Genomic DNA, 7,922 nt, shown 5'->3' with positions numbered 1-7,922 from the left:
CTCATGAGTTTAGCAAGGTTCTAAATTCAAAATAAATATACAAAAATCAAATCTATTTCTATATGCTAGGATTGAAAAATCAAATATTGAAATTAAAAACAAGTATCATTGACAATAGCATTATAAAGATCTGAAAAAAGTTGTAAAAGACCTGTATATTGACACTACAAAACATTCCTGAGAAATTAAAGATTATCTAAATAAAATAATGGAGAGATAGACTTTGTTCACCAGTTGGAAGACTTTATAGCTTTAAGATGTCAGTTCTCCCAAAGTTGGTCTAGAGATTCAGTGCAATCTCAGTCATATTTCTGGGGGGGGGGGGGTCTGTTTGTGGAAATTGACAAGATGATTCTAAAATTCACATGGGGGGCGCCTGGGTGGCTCAGTTGGTTTGGCATCTGCCTTCAGTTCAGGTCATGATCCTGGGGTTCTGGAATCGAGCCCCACATCGGACTCTCTGCTCCACGAGGAGTCTGCTGCTGCTTCTCCCTCTGCCTGCTGCTCCCTCTGCTTGTGCTCTCTCTCTGTCAAATAAATAAAATATTAAAAAAATAAAAAAATTCACGTGGAAATGCAAAGGACCTAGAATAATCAAAACAACTTTGGAACAAAGAACAAAGTTGATGGGCTACCCCTACTTGATTTCAGGATTTATTCTAAAGCTACAGAAATTAAGACAGTGTGATATTGGTCTAAAGATTCCATCTTTTGGATTATTTGAAACATGTTTAGTATTCCATTTTAATTAATTTATATAATTTATGTATGTATGTCTCTGCATAGACTTTTTCGTGCCCATTCTAGGGATTATGAGAGGAACAATTAATTTTTCAGTCTACTAAGACTCAATATTTTAACTTCCAGTAGAATGCAGACACCTTCACCATCCCCTCTTCCTATGCCTTGTAGTTGTTTTATGTATATCTACATATGTTAGAAACCCCATCATACAATACTATAATTTTTACTTTTTTTGGTAAGATTTTATTTATTTATTTGACAGAGAGAGACACAGCGAGAGAGGGAACACAAGCAGGGGGAGTGGGAGAGGGAGAAGCAGGCTTCCCGCAGAGCAGGGAGCCTGATGTGGGGCTCGATCCCAGGACCCTGGGATCATGACCTGAGCTGAAGGCAGCCGCTTAACGACTGAGCCACACAGGCGCCCCTATAATTTTTACTTTTAACGCCAAACATGTTTTAAAGAACTGAAGAGGAGAATATCTTATTATATTTACTGAGATATTTACCATTTGTTGTTCTTCCTTTATTCCTGATTTTCCAAGTTTCCTTTCCAAGTTTTCCAAGTTTCGTCTTCTGTCTGAAGAAATTTGTCTAGCAATTCCTTTAGTGGGCTGTCAACAAATTATCCTGGTTTCCTTTCCTCTGAGAAGGTCTTTATTTCAACTCATTTCTGAAGGATATTTTTACTGGATCTGAAATTCCATGTTCTTCCAACAGTTTAAAAATATCATTTCATTGCTTTCTGGGTTCTATGGTTTCTGATGTAACATCTGTAGTCATCTGAATTGATATTTCCCTACATATTGTGTGCCATTTTTCTCCGGTTGCTTTAAGATATACAAATGGTCCCCAACTTATGATGGTTCAACTTAACGATTTTTCAAATTTAGAGTGGTGCAAAAATATCTATTTGGTAGAAACTGCAATTTGAAGTCTGAATTTTGATCTTTCCCTGGGCTAGTGATGTATAGTCTGATATATATATTTTTTTTGATGCTGGGTGGCAGCCCCAAGCTCCAGCCCCCAGTCATCAATATGATCACAAAGGTAAACGACCAATGTACCTACAACTATACTGTACCCATACGACCATTCTGTTTTACACTTTCAGCACAATATTCAATAAATTATACAAGATATTCAACACTTTATTAATAAAATAGGTTTTGTGTTGCATGATTTTGCCTGACTGTAGGCTAGTGTAAGGGTTCTGAGCAGGTTTAAGTTAGGCCAGGCTAAGCTATGATGTTCAGTAGGTTAAGCATATTAAAAGTATTTTCAGGGGCCCCTGGGTGGCTCCATTTGTTGAGCATCTGACTCTTGATTTTGGCTCAAGTCATGGTCTCAGGGTCTAGGGATCGAGCCCTACATGAGGCTCCATATTCAGCATGGAGTCTGCTTGTCTCTCTCCCTCTGCTCCTCTCAAATAAATAAATAAATAAATAAATAAATAAATAAAATATTTTTTTAAAAAAGAACGAATTTTCAACTTAATGCTATTTTCAGCTTACAATGGGTTTCTCAGTACATAACCCCATCATAAGTTGAGGAAGATCTATGTTTATCTTCAATTTTCATCAGTTTGATTGATGTATCTGGGCATGGATTTCTTTGAGTTTATCCTGTTGGGGATTTGCATAGCTTTTTGAATCTGTAAATTTATGTTTTACTTTGATTTGGTGGGGGGCAAAACTGGGGAATTTTCAGCCATTATTTTTCAAGTATTTTTTTCTATATCTTATCTCATTCTTTCCCTTCTCCTTTCAAGACTTTGACGACTTGATGTTAGACCTTTCTGGTATTACTCAACAAGTTCTTGAGGCTCTGTTCATTTTTTCTACAGTTTTTTTCCCCTCTCTGTTGTTCATTTTGGATAAATTTTATTAAATTATCGTCAGGTTCAGTGACTCCTTTTCTAGTCAGAGAATTTATTTTGTGTTTTCCAAATCTAAAATTTCCACTTAGTTCTATTTAGTATCTGATATTTGTTTACTGAGACTTTCTATCTTACTGTCCATTTCAAGAGTTGTTTACCTTTTTTTCCTGGAGCATGAATATAACAGTTGCATTAAAGTCTTCTCAGAATAGTATCCATGTCATCCCTGGGTTGGCATCTGTTGATTGTCTTTTCCCTTGTGAGATGATGTCAATGTTTTCCCACTTCTTCGTATGTCAAGCAATTTTGTTTTTTCTCCTGGACATTCTGGACATTACATTTTGGGACTCTAGGTCTTGTTTAAATCCTGTACAGAATGTTCATTTTTTAAAATCTGTGTGTTTTAGCAGGCAACCTGTTTCCTGAGGGTTGTGGTTCTAATCTCAGTTCAGTTTTCAAAGCCTTTGCAGAGGTATTTATATCCGTCCTGTGTATGCATTACCCAGTGGCTAATTTGGGACCTGAATGGTGGCCCACCCTATAGTTCAGATCTCAAAGGCATTGATTTGCTACTTAAGGTCAGATCCATGCATGCAGACACAGCTCAGAGGTGAGTCCAGGAGTTTATGACCAACTTTATTTTGAGCTTTTTCTCCTAAGCAATCTCCCCAACACTTTTCTGCTTCTACTCCCACCTTGCACACTACCTGGGTTTCTAACTAGAACACTGAGACTTTAGTTTTCCTGCTCTGTCATGTACTTCCTGTAACTTTGTCTGCCTCTGGGACCAAGCAGTGAGAGCATAGAGAAAACAAAAGCCATGGGTATTACCCCTATACTCTTGAGCCCACAGTTCCTTTAGTCAGAAAAGGAACTCAAGAGTTTTAGGTACCTTCCCAGCAGCCACTGCTGCTCTACCTCTGTGAGGATTGCCTGGGGTAGGGGTATGGGCAAGACAGGAAAAAAATAGATTTCTTTCACTCTCTATTGATGTTAGACCCTTTTAGTATTATTCCCACAAGTTCCTGAGGCTCTGTCCATTTTTTCTACATTTTTTTTCTCTCTGTTGTTCTGTTGGGATAAATTTTATTGAATTATCATCAGGTTCAGTGACTCCTTTTCTAGTCAAGGAATTTCTTTAATCCACCCTTTGAATCAAGCGTTTCTCTTAGATCTGTTTTTATTCACACCAGTGCATACATCTGGGTTTCAGCCTCACTTGAGTCTAAGCCAGGTAATACCAAAGGAAAAATGGGAAACTCATGGTGGTTCAGTTGTATATAGAGGTATGTTCTCATTCCCAATTCATTTGCTCTAGTTTTTAAAAAAATGGACTTTATTTTTTTTTTAAGCAGTTTTATATTCACAGCAAAATTGAAGGGAAAGTACAGAGAGTTCCCGTATATTCCCTATCCGACCAATACCACACCCTCCCCATTATCAACAGTCCACACCAGAGTGGTACATTTGTTGCAATCAATGAACCTACACTGGCATGTCATTATCACCCAAAGTCCATAGTTTACATTAGGATTCACTCTTGGTGTTGTACATTTAAGGGTTGTTGGGTGTTTTATTTTGACAAACGTATAATATGTACCCACCATTATAGTATCATACAGAATTGTCTTACTGCCCTAAAAATTTTCTGTGATCCTCTTATTCATCCCTCCTCATCCCCCCAAACTCTTAGTTACCACGAATCTTTGTGCCATCTCCATAGTTTTGCCTTTTCCAGAATGTCACATAGTTGGAATCGTGCAGCATATAGTCTTCTCAGATAGGCTTTTTTTTTCTTAGCAATATGAATTAAGGTTTCTCTATGTCTTTCATGGCTTGATAACTCATTTCTTTTGATCACTGAATAATATTCCATTGTATAGAGGCACCATACTTTGACTCATTTATTTACTGAAGGACATCTTGGTTGCTTCCAAATTTGCAAATTCTGAATAAAGCTCCTATAAATGCCCATGTGCAGGTTTTTGTGTAAGTTTTCAACTCCTTTGGGTAAATACTAAGGAATGTGGTTGCTGGATTGTATGGTAAGACTACGTTTAGTTTAGTTAGAAATTGCCAAACTGTCTTCCAATGTGGCTGTACCATTTTGCATTCCCACCATCAATGAATGAGAGTCCCTGTTGCTCTATATCCTGACCAGCATTTGGTGTTGGTAGTGTTTTGGATTTTGACCATTCTAATAGGTGTCCAGTGTATCTTACTGTTTTTTTAATTTGTATTTCCCTGACGACATGTGATGTGGAGCATCTTTTCATATGCTTATTTGCCATTTGTTTATCTTCTCTGGCAAGGTGTCTATTCAGGTCTTTTTTTTCAAAGTGTTTTGTTTTGTTTTTTTTAAGTAAAGTCTGTCTCTAATGTGAGGCTCAAACTCACAACCCCAAGGTAAAGAGTTGCATGCTCCACCAACTGAGCGAGCCAAGTACCCCCTGTTCAGGTCTTTTGACTATTTTTAAAATTGGATTGTTCATTTTCTTACTGTTGAGTTTTAAGAGTTTTTTGGATAACAGTCCTTTATTTCTTTTGCAAATATTTCTTCCAGTCTGTGACTTTTCTTCTCGTTCTCCCTACAGTGTCTTTCACAGGACCAAAGCTTTTAATTTTAATAAAGTCCAGTTTATCAATTATTTCTTTCAGGGATTATGTCTCTGGTGTTGCATCTAAAAAGTTATTGCCATATCCAAAGTCATGTAGATTTTCTCCTATGCTACCTTCTAGGATTTTTATTGTTTTGCATTTTACATTTAGATCATTTTTATAATTTTGCATTTTACATTTAGATCTATGACTCATTTTGAGTTAATTTTTGTAAAGGGTGTAGGGTCTGTGCTTAGATCCATTTTTATTGCATGTAGATGTCCGGTTGTTCCAAAACCATTTGTTGAAAACCTATTGTTTCTCTACCGCATTACTTTTACTTCTTTGTCAAAGATCTGTTGACTGTATTTCTGTGGGTCTATTTCAGGGCTTTCTATATTGTTCCAGTGATCTATTTGTCTATTTGTTCACTAATGCCACACTGTCTTCATTACTGTATCTTTTTTTTAAAAAGATTTTATTTATTTATTTATTTATTTGAGAGAGAGCATGTGAAGAGAGAGCATGAGCAGGGGGAGGGGCAAAGGGAGAAGCAGGCTCCCCATTGAGCAGGGAGCCTGATGGTGGGGGGCTCAACCCCAGAGCCCCAGGATCATGACCTGAGCTGAAGTCAGACGCTTAACTGACTGAGCCACCCAGGCACCCCTTGATTACTGTATTTTTATAGTAAGTCTTGAAATAGAGTACTGACAGTGCTCCAACTTTTTTTCTGTTCCGATATGATGTTGGATATACTGGGTCTTCTTGCTTCTCACATAAACTTTAGAATCAGCTTGTTGATACTAACAAAATAACTTGCTGGGATTTTGGTTCGGATTGCATTGAATCTATAGATCAAGTTGGGAAGAACTGCCATCTTGAAAATATTGTCTTCCCATCCCCTAGCATGGAATATCTTTCCATTTATTTAGTTCTTTGATTTCTTTCATCAGAGTTTTGTACTTTTCCTTATAGAGATCCTGTACATATTTTGTTAGACTATACCTAAGTATTTCATTTTGGGGAAGTGTAATGTAAGTGGTACTATGTTTTTAATTTCAAATTGCACTTGTTCTTTACAGGTATATTGGAAAGTGATTGATTTTTGTATATTAACCTGGTATATTACAATCTTCCTTTAATTACTCATTAGTTCCAGGAGTATTTTTGTTAGTTCTTTTGGATTTTCTATATAACATGATCATGTCATCTGTGAATAGAGACAATTTTATTTTTTCCTTATCAATCTGTGTACCCTTTATTTCCTTTTCTTGTCTTATTGCATTAGCTAGGACTTCTGCTATGATGTTGAAAGGCAGTCTTGAGAGGGGACATCCTTACCTTATTCCTGATCTTAATGGAAAAGTTTCAAGTTCCTCACCATAAAGTATGGTATTGGCTGTAGGTTTTTTGTATATATTCTTCATCAAATTGAGGTAGTTCCCCGCTAGTCCTAGTTTACTGAGAGTTTTTATCATGAATGTGTGGTGGATTTTGTCTTACCCTTTTCCTGCATCTATTGGTATGATACTTCTTTTTTTTTTTCATTTTCACTAGAGTTTGCATTATACATTTACAACTAATCCAAATTCACTTTCAAATAACACTATGCCTCTTCGTGGATAGTATAAATACCTAACAAAAATAAAATATTCCTAATTCCTCCCTCCAATCCCTTGTATCATTGCTGTCATTCATTTTGCTTATCCTTGAATACATTGTTGCTATTCTGATTTTGAACAAATTATTATCTGTTAGATCAGTTAAGAATAAAAAAAGTAAAAGTTTTTATTTTACCTTTACTTATTTCTTCTCTAATGCTCTTCCTTTTTTCATATAGATGTGAATTTCTGATCTATATCATTTTCCTTTTTTTCTGAAGCACTTATTTTAACATTTCATTTTGGGGCTTTTTTGGTGGTTTTCTACCTTTATTTGACAATCAGTGTTTAATTCCCATCTATGTTAACTGTGGTATATTTTTGAAAGTGGTGACAAGTACATAGGTAACCAATGTATAGAGCTTGTTTGGTGAGTTTTCATCATCCTCATTAACTTTTCTAAACAACTACACTTGGATACAGAGTGGGACGTTCCTTATTCCTTTGGCCCAGACAGCTTTGTTGAGCATGGTGTCAATGTGTACATCTGGAGTTTCCATCTCCTTCATGGCAAATTTCCAGATCTCTTTGAGTGCACGAGGGGCACACTTCTTGAAACCCACTCCATGGATGTGCTTGTGAATATCGATGGTGTATTCCCTGGTCACTACCTCGCTGATGGCAGAACAGTCCTTCTTGCCACCTTTCATTAAGGGAGCCATGTGAAGCCAGGTGACAAGGAGCTCAGAGCAGAGTGGGACAAGTGCAAGTCAAGTCCTCTCTCTCCAGCTCAGCCTCACACTGCCCCTCTTTGGGTGCTTCCAGGTGCCAGGCCCCTGAGGTCCCAGGTCCAGACCTGGGCAACAAATTCTCCATATTCTTGTTTGTCCCAGAAAGTCTTTATTTCACTTTCACTTTTGGAAGATTATCTTGCGGAATATAAAATTCTAGATGGGTGGTTTTTTTTTTCCCTCAACACTTTAAATATTTCCCTCTACTCTTCTTGCTTGCATGGTTTCTAGAAGTCAGATGTAAGTCTTATCTTTATCTATAGGTAAAGTGTTTTTTCCTCTGGTTTCTCTCAAGATCTTTGATTTTCTGCA

At 36.9% G+C, this 7,922-nt stretch overlaps 1 pseudogene; it reads right to left on the bottom strand.

The window, feature by feature from the left end:
- Window positions 1-7,167: 7,167 nt before the first annotated feature.
- On the bottom strand, window positions 7,168-7,541 carry LOC123852216 (large ribosomal subunit protein eL31-like; annotated as a pseudogene).
- Window positions 7,542-7,922: the final 381 nt, after the last annotated feature.

Source organism: Mirounga angustirostris, unplaced genomic scaffold, assembly GCF_029215605.1.
Source record: "Mirounga angustirostris isolate CCGP_5_RB_7025 unplaced genomic scaffold, mMirAng1.0.hap1 SCAF_7, whole genome shotgun sequence".
Classification (NCBI taxonomy): domain Eukaryota; kingdom Metazoa; phylum Chordata; class Mammalia; order Carnivora; family Phocidae; genus Mirounga; species Mirounga angustirostris.
The sequence above is the reverse complement of the archived record's forward strand: the minus strand, read 5'-3'. Positions and strand labels throughout refer to the sequence as shown.